Genomic DNA, 11091 nt, shown 5'->3' on the forward strand with positions numbered 1-11091 from the left:
TTTTATTTAGTATATACTATATAATATATATATATATATATATATATATATATATATATATAAATAATTATTGCTCGAAATCATTTTGTCATAAATAATGCATCGCTATCAATTTTACATTCTATTTCCATCTACGTCGATTCGTAAGATCGATTTTCCAAACTCTAACAGTTATCGATATTCGTGTTACGCATTAGAATAGAATTATATCAAATTAATTTAGATACTACAACGATGACGCTTGAAACTTTTGTAATCCTATTGTAATGATATACCAATCGAACTATCATCCATCCAATTCGGTTCAACTCGATTCTATACGTTTTTACAAGCTTTTCCTTGCCATATATAAAATCACAAGTCTCTTAGAAAAATTCCGTATTATCATATTGACAATGAAATTTGCGTCGAGTAAATATAACGTATTTACTTTCATTAAGTGAGTGAGTGAGTGAGTGAGTGAGTGAGTGAGTGAGTGAGTGAGTGAGTGAGTGAGAGAGAGAGAGAGAGAGAAGGAAGGAGGGGCAAAGAGACAGACAGACAGACAGAGATACTATTCGATATCGCGTAAATTCCTAAAAACGGCAAAGGCACCCAAAGCGCCGGCGACGTGCTCTCAACGCAAATTAAAGCGAATACAAGTACACCGATGCGAATGAACGAGCATAGAGGCATATAACGAGTGCCTGAGCATTGTACAAAAATTGAACTTCTCAACCCTTTCGTTTCCATACGAAATACGTCATTGTATCGCATACCACGTATAAAATGGATGCCTACGATAGGAAAGAAAGGGTTGCAGGCAAAAAATTTGCATTGTTACATATGCGGTCTCACGTTCGTACAATGTAATAATAGTATAATAAATTAAGCCAGTCGCCAAAATTCGCACAAAAGATGTTATGTATATAATCTGTATGTGAGTATGTGCGCGCGCACGCGCGCGCAGATGTATGTGTGTGTATGTTTAAATATGTATGTACATCTATACATATGTTACGTATGGATGTACATGTGAAATATAATAAATTAGTGTTTAAATAATATTCCAAAGGAGAAATATGAGAAAGGGAGGCAGCTAGGCAGAGGGATTGAGGGTTGGGAAAAAAAAGAAACTATAATAATAGACGTATAAAAAAAAACACGGAAGAAGAGAGAATGGGACAGTAAAAAGAGGACGAAATCAATAATTTAATAATTAAGTAATTGTAAATCTCGCCATGTCGCGTGTGTTGGGGATTTAAGTAACGTCAGTTAAATTGCTTATTTACTAAAAATCAAACGCGTAGAATACTGATACATAAAAAACACGTATATAAAAAGCCTCGGCCTTATCATTGTCGGAACAAACTCATAGCGCTTATTCGCAAAGTAGCTACATACTCGAGAAAAAAGATCTTAAAAGAGTTAAAACAGAAGACAAGATAAGGAGGGCAGCGTCGTCGTTTGATTGGATGTATTCAATCAACGTCGCCGACAATGATAATGATAATGATAATAATGATGATGATGATGATGATGATGATGATGATGATGATGATGATGATAATGATGATGATGATAATGATGATGATGATGATGATGATGATGATGATGATGACGACGATGACAATAATAATAATAATAAGCGCTAATAATAATTAATATATAATAATATAGCAATACTCAGATCGTAATGATTATAAAAAATATTCTCTAATTCCACATTTAGAAGAGAGCTCAAACCTAACCTAACCTATGCTTTAGTGATGATGTAAATAATTATTCAATTAATAATAATAATATAATATCTAGATGTATGTACGTGTGTATGTGTAAAGACCAACGACCAAAAATCTATCATGTACAATCACGATCGGGGAGTATACGTAGCAAAAGTACATCGTTTTTCACGTTATATACCCGCTAACGACAATGCGCTTCTTCTTTTACTATACAAAGTGGCATTTCTACAGCATAGAGCTCGGCTAATGTGTTCAAGAACCAGCATGAGAGATTAGCTCATTGACGCGCTATTCCCGGAACGAAATGAGTTCGTTCGTCTCAATCCAAAAGACTGGGATCAGCCGAGGATTTGGATGAAGTATAATACTACTACGACATACAATATTAAATTCGCGTAGTGTTTTCTCGCGAAATGTTGGACGGACGCTAAATTAGCTATACGCGATCTGCACAGTGATTTATTCCTTTCGACACTGACCAGCGAAAAAATTCTCAAAACCTTGAAAATCAAAATGTTTGCGTTTCTGACCCCTAAATTGTTAGCGATGCCGCTTGTAAATACAGACATTTTCCATTTCGCAATAATCTTCCGTTTTTATTATGTCAAGCTTTATCAATTTATCGAGCACTGCACTAATAGATATATTTAACGTCACTTTTTAACGGATGCACGTTACGATTCTGTATTTCTCGCGGATAATTTAATGAGCATCAGCGGCTTACAGTTTATTATTGATTTTTTTGTCTGCTTAATATTTACAGTATAAATAATTGTAAAGCCTATTGCGTAAGTTACAAGTAATTGCGTAAGTATAGTTATAAGTATAGTTATAAGTAATTGTAGTTGTAAAAATTGACTAATCACACAGTCGAATATGAAGAAAATATTTAACTGTGATTGTTAATCACTTACAACTAGGGATACATCGGATTTCCAGAAAATATCTGATATTCAGTATTTTTTATTTCCGATACTTTTTTTTTATTATCGGATAGCCAGATATCATTAATATATGACAATCCGGCTGAAATTTTATATATTGAAAGTTTGCGTCATTGGTGCAGAATTATATTCTTTTTAGCTGAACTTCTTGCACAGTTTATGGTGGTTTATACTGGTAATCGAAATAGATTGTCACTGGAAAATACTGAAATATCATTGTCCATTAGATTTATTAATATTAAACTTTTATTACTAAGCAATGTTAAAACTGTATTGGAAACAATCCTGTTCCGCAGCCAGTCAATTATTATCGCTATGTTTTCCTTGCTTGCCCTTATTTTCTTTAAAGAATCTTGGAGAATTTGTACCATATCCAGAAAATATCCAGTATGCACGCAGATAATTGCCTTATCGGATATCCGATCGGATATCGGATAAGGCAATTATCGGATAGTGTCACATTTGGATATCCGATATCCGTTAATTTTACGATCCCTACTTACAACTACGCTAACGCAATTGTATATAGGCTTTAAGGTCAAGTTTTTCAGTTACGCTAGCATTTCTGAATAATTTAAGTCTCGTAAAAAAAAGGTAAAAAGAACAGAAAGAGAACTATGAAAGAGGGGAGCTTTGATTAATGCGATGGTACACTAAAAGCTACATACTATTTTATTTTCCTTATTTCGATAATTTGGCGCGAGACACTATTACATCTCTTAACTACTGTGCGACCATTCAACGAGCAGTATTCTGTTTGAAGGAGAGAGAAAGAGAGAGAGAGAGAGAGAGAGAGAGAGAGAATATCGACTACGAATTAAAATGGAAAGATGGTCATTCGACCAACATACAAAGATCAGAAGTTCCGTATCATCGCACTTATTTTGTACTCATTATCAGCTGTAAATTCATCGTAACGCGACACAACGATTCAGTGATGTATTGTCATTTGTGTATATCTACGTGTATATCTACCTATACACGCACGCACATATAAATATGTATACACCTATACAAATATATACATATGTATGTATACACAATTACACAATTACACATACATATATTATACATACACGCGCGTGCACTTGCGCATATTATATCTTCAGGAATGTTTCCGATTTCACAAAAATTTAATTATCTCGGTGAAAAAATTACAAAAAAATTTTTAATAATGCATTTAAAAAAAAAAAGATGGAACTTTAAAACAGCATTTGAATCGTTTCGTCTATATAATATTTTGTTCTTATATTACATAAAATTGAATGAATATTTTTTCAATATTTTTGTTTTATCTTGGAGCGTTGTACTTTGATGTCATCAGATAAAATTTAATAAATAAATGTTTCAACTTTCTAAGTGTTAAAACGTTTAATCCAAAAAAATTGGTTGAGTTTTTGCGAAGATATCGAATTTTTTACAATATGTAAAATTTACTTTTTTAAAAATATTTTTTTATTTTAAAACTAAAAAATTTACAAAAGACAAAAGAAAAAAAATGTTTGTTGCAAATACTTGATTCGCATAAATTTTTCCAAAATTAAAAAAATTGTTTCGATAGTCAATAACTTTTTATTAAAAAATAAGTACATTTTGTTTGTTTCGACCACATTTATAGTTTGTTTCGAAAACACTCTTGTGGGACTCTTGATGTTATAAATGAAAATTTTAAAGAATGTTTCAAGCGTGAAAAAATTAATTCTTATTCTGTCTTATATTTACTTATATTCGTATAACTTTTAATACAATATTATAATAATGTTCAAGAACAAAAATAATACGTAATAATGAAAATACCTAATAAAGTGTCACAAAATAAATAATATATTTTATTGATTATTACAAAGCTACACTTTCCTCTTATCGAAAAATTTATCTTCGGTTTTGAATGACTGCCCTACAGAGTCAAGATATTCATTTCGACTCAATCATCAAAATGAAATCCCCAATTGTTATTAACTTTGCAGAAAATAGTCATAAAAAAAAACAAAAATTAATTTTTTCAAAGTTAAAATATCTTTAAAATATTCATTTATGTATACATCGAGAATCATTGATATAATCGTCTTCGAAATGAATCATAAAAAAGTGAGCAAAATGTATTTTTTTTTAGAAATTATTAATGGATCAAAAAAAATTAAAACATTTTTTTAATTTACATAAATCAAGCATATTATAACAAACATTTTTCTTTTTTTCCATAAATTTTTTAATTTCAAAGTTAAAAAACATTTTATGATTTGGACTAGCTTACTGTTTTTACTTTAATTGTAGAAAAAGATTTTTTTAATCTGTAATGGCAATTAGAAAAATATTCATTTGAAAAATAATCGATAAAACAGACAACTTTTTAGGATCCATCCCCTTCCAAATTGTTTTAAAATGCGAGAAAATTAAAAGCAAGCATTCCCAAAATAAGTAAAGTGCAGTAGTGTGTATACACATATGAATGTATGTGTGTACGCGCGCGCGCGCGTGTATGTGTGTGTGTGTGTGTGTGTGTGTGTGTGTGTACATGTAGTATCCTAGACTTCTCATATCATTCGTTAATAGCAGATTCCTGAAATCATTTCGAGACGAAAATCCTCACACAAAAAAATAAATTCTTAAAGAAATACATAAATGCTTTAATCTAAGAATATTTTATGCTTAGAATAGCGATTTTATGCCAAGAATAAACAATTTCCGATTAACAATAAATTATTCATAAAATAAAATAAATTTTATTTTTAGTTCAAACAAATTTTATTTCAAAAAAAGAATAAAGTTTTTCATTCGTTCAACATTAAATATGCTTACATTAATATTATTTTTTCTTTAATAATGAACCTTTTGTCAACTTATTTCAAATCCCCAGTATGCTTTTTAGTAACATCAAGATGATAGAAACCAATGCTGCAGTAAGTGACAATAGCTTTGTAAATGACGTGCCACATTTATAGAACATGTCTCTTAATGTGCACGGAGTACAAGCTCCCAAGGAAAAACTGAATCTTAGATTATATCCTCTATCAATGTAGCTCAAAGGCAAATAAAATGCTGAAACCGTTCTACTTCCATTAGCCGTATTGCAAACAGACGATCAACCTCGTTAGAGAAGAATGGCAGAGAATGCTGGCTGCGACGGATCCATCGCGATCGATTCATTGCTCATTTCACCCATTTAACTGTGGATAGCAGATCCGCCGCGGAAAATCCGCCCGCGTGTATAAGCGCCTTTTCGTCACGTCGCAGTGACAAAATCAGCCGGCTATTCACCATTTGCAATATATAACTGACAAAAAACATTAGGGCTTAGCTTACATGAGCTAAATATTTTATCCATTCTTAAAGATTGAACCACATTTAGAGGTATGTTCTACGAATGCAATAGTTCATTTACAAAACCAACATTAATCGTCATTCACTATCCATGCATTCCGATATCTTGATATTACTGAAGGGCCCTTATATACACTGTTGCCGCCTGCCGGCGAATTTTCAAATTTATAATTCTTAATTCAAGAATAAATAGTTTATAAATAATGCGATTGAGTTTGTTAGAATCATATAATGATTTTAAAAATAAGAATACAATTTTAAGAATAAAGTATAAATCTATTTATTATTGATGCCAGTGAATATTTATAATTGAAGAGAACATTTTATACTTAAATGAAAATAAATAGCATTCAAGAATAAAAATATACGTGAATCAGGAATTCATTTTTTTCTGTGCTGTAATACCAAATGTCGAGACTATAATAGTTTTTAAATTAATAATGATTAAAGTTCTCTGATCACAGAGCTGACGTTTCACGCGCTCAGATATGATGATAATAAGTGATAAAGATGCTTTAGTAACTTCAAGATTATCATATATATAAATGTGGAATGATATTATTAAGAAATTGTTCTATACAGAATCTATTTATATATTACGTATTCATTAATTAATATCGGAACGTATTCATTAATTAATATCGGAACACATCACAAAATGTCAATTTTATATCAAGATATTGTGATATGTTAAAATAAATTTATAATTTTAAACGTCTTCACCATCATGTCTAAGCGCGCAAAATGTCAGCTCTTGTGAATAGAGAATTTTGCTATTAATTTAAACTAATATAATCTCGATATTTTGATATTGGGATTTTTGTCCTGAAATCATTTCAGGACAAAAATTCCAATATCAAAATATCGAGAAATCAGCTATTAACGATGATATGACAAGTTTGGAACATCCTGACTTATATAAAGTGTAACAAGCCAATGAACTCGAAAAATACGGAAGATGTGAAAAAATGTTTCAAACAAAAGTAGAATGATTTCGAGGAAACGTATTTTGTCTTTCTTCTAAGTAAAGACCAAAAAAATAGAAAAATCACCTTCATTTTTTTAAATGAAATTATATGATTTTTTTACATAATACGATCCTTCTAATTATTCTGCATATAAAAGTGTTAAGATAAAGATATTAAAAAATCAATTTACGACATAATTTACACTTTATTCTGATACATATTGACATAAAATATTAAATATTTCATAAATTACTAATTTTTGGATAATCATACCTTAATATTTTTATGAACAGAATAATAAAAAAAGAGATGAATCAATTGATGTAAAAAAAAAACACATAGTTGCTTTAAAAAAATATGTAAGGCAAAATGGATAATTTTTTAAAAAAGCAACTACGTGTTTTGTTTACATCTGTTGATTCATTTAATCCTTAAATACCACGCTGGGAATACAATTAATCCCGTGTGACATTTACGTGATTTTTTTGACGTATGGCATTTAAGGGTTAATTATTCTGTTTACAAAAGTTTTAAAATATTTTTATCAATAGTTTTTTTTTAAAAGATATTTAATATTTCAATACATGCCAGAATAAAGTATAAAATATCTCGTAAACTAATCGTTTTTTTTTATATTTCTATTTAAATACTTTCATATGCAAAATAATTAGAGAACTCATATTATGTATAAAAAAAATATATAATTCTTGAAAAAAAGAGATATCGTTTATATAGATTTTTTAGAGCTTCCATCTAAAAAAAAATGTGACCAAAATACATCCATTTCGAAACTATTTCACTTTGTCTGAAACGTTTTTTCATATTTTCCATATTTTTCAAGTTGTTGGCTTGTCACATTGTACGCGGATACTACCCTGTGTATAGTATACATATACAGGACGATATATAGGTAATCACATATGGTAATTACCATCTGTCGTGCGCAGGTAGAGCAGATTAAATTATTTTGAATAAAAAATTTTGAGTAAAAAATTCCTGTATCGCTTTGCAATTTTTTTACCAATTAATGAAAAATTAATTCCTAAAGATCCAAATGAGTGCGTATCTTTTCGACTGATTTTTTAATCTACTCTATCTGTCCACGAGAAATGTAATTATTATCGGATATTTTGTATAGGGTGTCCCCGTATATAAATGGCCATTCCTTTTCATTTCGTAAACAGAGACCTAATAAATATAACATCAAATTAAATAAAGTTCTAATAACTGAATCCTATTGTAAGTACAATAATTACTTAGAAAAGTTATTTCCATTTAAAGTTTTTGCAATCGACTTTTTTACCTTTTCAGTTTTGGACCTGTGGTCAATTTTCAATCTACCGATTATCACATTGATTATAAACAGATGACATGTTATACATCTATTGTCAATGAACTCATATAATTCTGTAAAATAATTTTATATCAAAATATTTATTTTATCGTAAAAAAATTACGCATATCTCTTCATTTTCTAATATGAATAGCTTTTTTAAGAGATCACTGTGTTTAATTTAATTAGAACCGTTAATTTAATTATGCTATATTTATTAGGTGTCCTGGTTAATTTTGAAGACTCATTACAAATAGTTGTAGTATACAGACAGGCGTACAGATCTACTAAAGATATTTTGAAATTGAGTATGTCATTTCAAAACTTGAATATTTCTACAAATAATTTGATACAGGTTCTGTGCATTCGTAAATATAACCGTATTTTTTAGTGCGATTGAAAATGGAATGTGATAAAAAGCATTTTCGACATCTACTACTTTATTGCTTTGATTCGAAGAAAATGACTGCCGAAGCGCACCGATTTATCTCAGAAACTTATTCTGAGTTCGCTCCATCAGTTAAAGTGTGAATACTAATATCGACGATTTGAAAATAGTGATTTTGATTTAAAAGACAAAGAATGTTCATCAAAAGGTTAATCAAAAAAGTTCGAAGATGTTGAATTTTGTAGGCATTGTTGAATGAAAATTCTCTCTCAACTCAAATGCTTGAAGAATTAGCTAAAATTAAATGTTGATAAATCAATCGTTTATGATTGTTTACACGTAATAGGAAAGATTAAAAAAGAAGGCAAATGGGTTCTACACGAATTGTCTGAATTGGCTATTCAAAATCATTTTAACCATTTGCTTCGTTTTAACCATTGCTTTCTCATCACAAAAAGAAGGTTTATCTCTATTAGTCACGAGATAACAAGGAATGGCTTATACTGGAGATGTATATTCGACAATATACAATACATAGAATATTTCTCCTGTATATGTGTATGCATTATTGTATAAATTTATACATACATATGTACATTGGCAGCGGAATGAAATATGAAAATTTCATCTAGTTTTAATGAGTGTTTCCATATAACGCGAAAGTTTATTAATACGGTCAAATAAAGAGTTAAATCTTTTAATTAAGTTTATGATGTTAAAATAGCACTATATGTTATGAGGTTCATGATCTATTTTGATGTTAAAATAGCACTATATGTTATGAGGTTCATAACCTATTTTGAATATTGAAATATTTTTCGTTAGTTAAAGCTGTAATTGAATTACAATTACATTAATTAATAAATTCTCTTTTATACACTATTTTTAATAAATTTTATTGAAGGTATATATTTGCTATGTAATTCAATTATAGCTTCCACGAAAAATATTTCAACATTCAGTGAAAATAAATTGTGAACCTCATAACGTATTATGCTATTTTAACTAATCATAAACTTAACTAAAAGATTTAATTATATAGTCAGTGATAGATATTATATATACATATATATATACAGGGTGTCCTAAACTTATTCACACATCGCTTGTAGGCAAGTAGAGGGGCTGAATCGAAAAATTCTCTATCATTTTGTAATTTTTGCAATTGATGAAATATTAATTTCTAAGAATTGCTGAATAATAAATTGTTGATTAATGCAATTTTAGATAACTTTAAGATAAATTTTAGATAATTTAAGATATCTTTCAGAATTCTTTATAAAACATTTTAGAGATGTTTCTTAAAGAACTCTTAAAGATATCTTAAAGTTGCTTTGTGTGTCAATTTTAGACATTCTGTTTATTAGGTAATTAAAAAAAATTGCAAAATAGTACAGGACTTTTCGACTCAATTTAGTTTCGACTCAATTTCGACTCAGTTTAGTCCGCTCTAACTGCCAATTAGCGGTGTGTCAAAAAGTTTGAAACATTCTGTATATATTTTTATATATACAGGAAATGTAAGTATTGTAACGTAGTTATTACCGTTATTTTTTGTAGTGACAATTTGATAATAATGTTGCAATTTTTTATGATTGTAATGATAGCTAATTAAACGTTAAAGTTGCACCAAGATTGAGAATATCACTTTGAAAGGTAACTTGTACACGTCATTTACAAATAACGAGTTTTTCAGTAACGAGTGACTTTTCCAAGATGTTACTGCCATAAAAAATTTGCAACGTTATTACCAAATCGTTATTATCTTCAGCAACCAGATACAAATTAATTTCTCAGTATATCCTCAGTACGTCAGTTGAATCACTAACAAATTGCCAGACTTAAATGTAACATAAATCTATGTTCTATGTTATGAATGGAATGGTGCTATTTATATTTTTAGGAATAAAAAGGAATAAACAAAATGTAGCAAACTCTTAAATTTTTAATTAAAAATAAATAAGTAAGCCCTCCTATCACTGGATAAAGAATTACTTATTTAAAGATGTTTCTTTTCAATAGGATTATTCAATGATAGATGTTATTTACTTATGTTTCAGTAAAAATTTAAGAATGCTATTAGGTGTACAACTTTGCTTCCGCCGTTTTTCCGAAATTCGAGGCTTTATTGTAAAAAACTGGTTATACATTTATGATTCAAAGTATTGTCCATCGCTGGCCACTACTTTCTCCCATCTTTCGGGTAGCGTACGAATCTGCGTCGAAAAAACTGGTCATCTTTTGAGGCTATCCACGAATCGATCCTATTTTTTACTTCTTCATAAGACCGGAAGTGCTGGCCAGCCAGGCCCGTGTGCATTGATCGAAACAAGTGATAGTCAGAGGGAGCAATGTCTGGAGAATACGGCGGGTGGGTAGGACTTCCCATTTCAACGTTTCCAAGTATGTCTTG

The sequence above is a fragment of the Atta cephalotes genome (assembly GCF_000143395.1).
Source record: "Atta cephalotes unplaced genomic scaffold scaffold00003, whole genome shotgun sequence".
NCBI classification, from domain to species: Eukaryota; Metazoa; Arthropoda; class Insecta; order Hymenoptera; family Formicidae; genus Atta; species Atta cephalotes.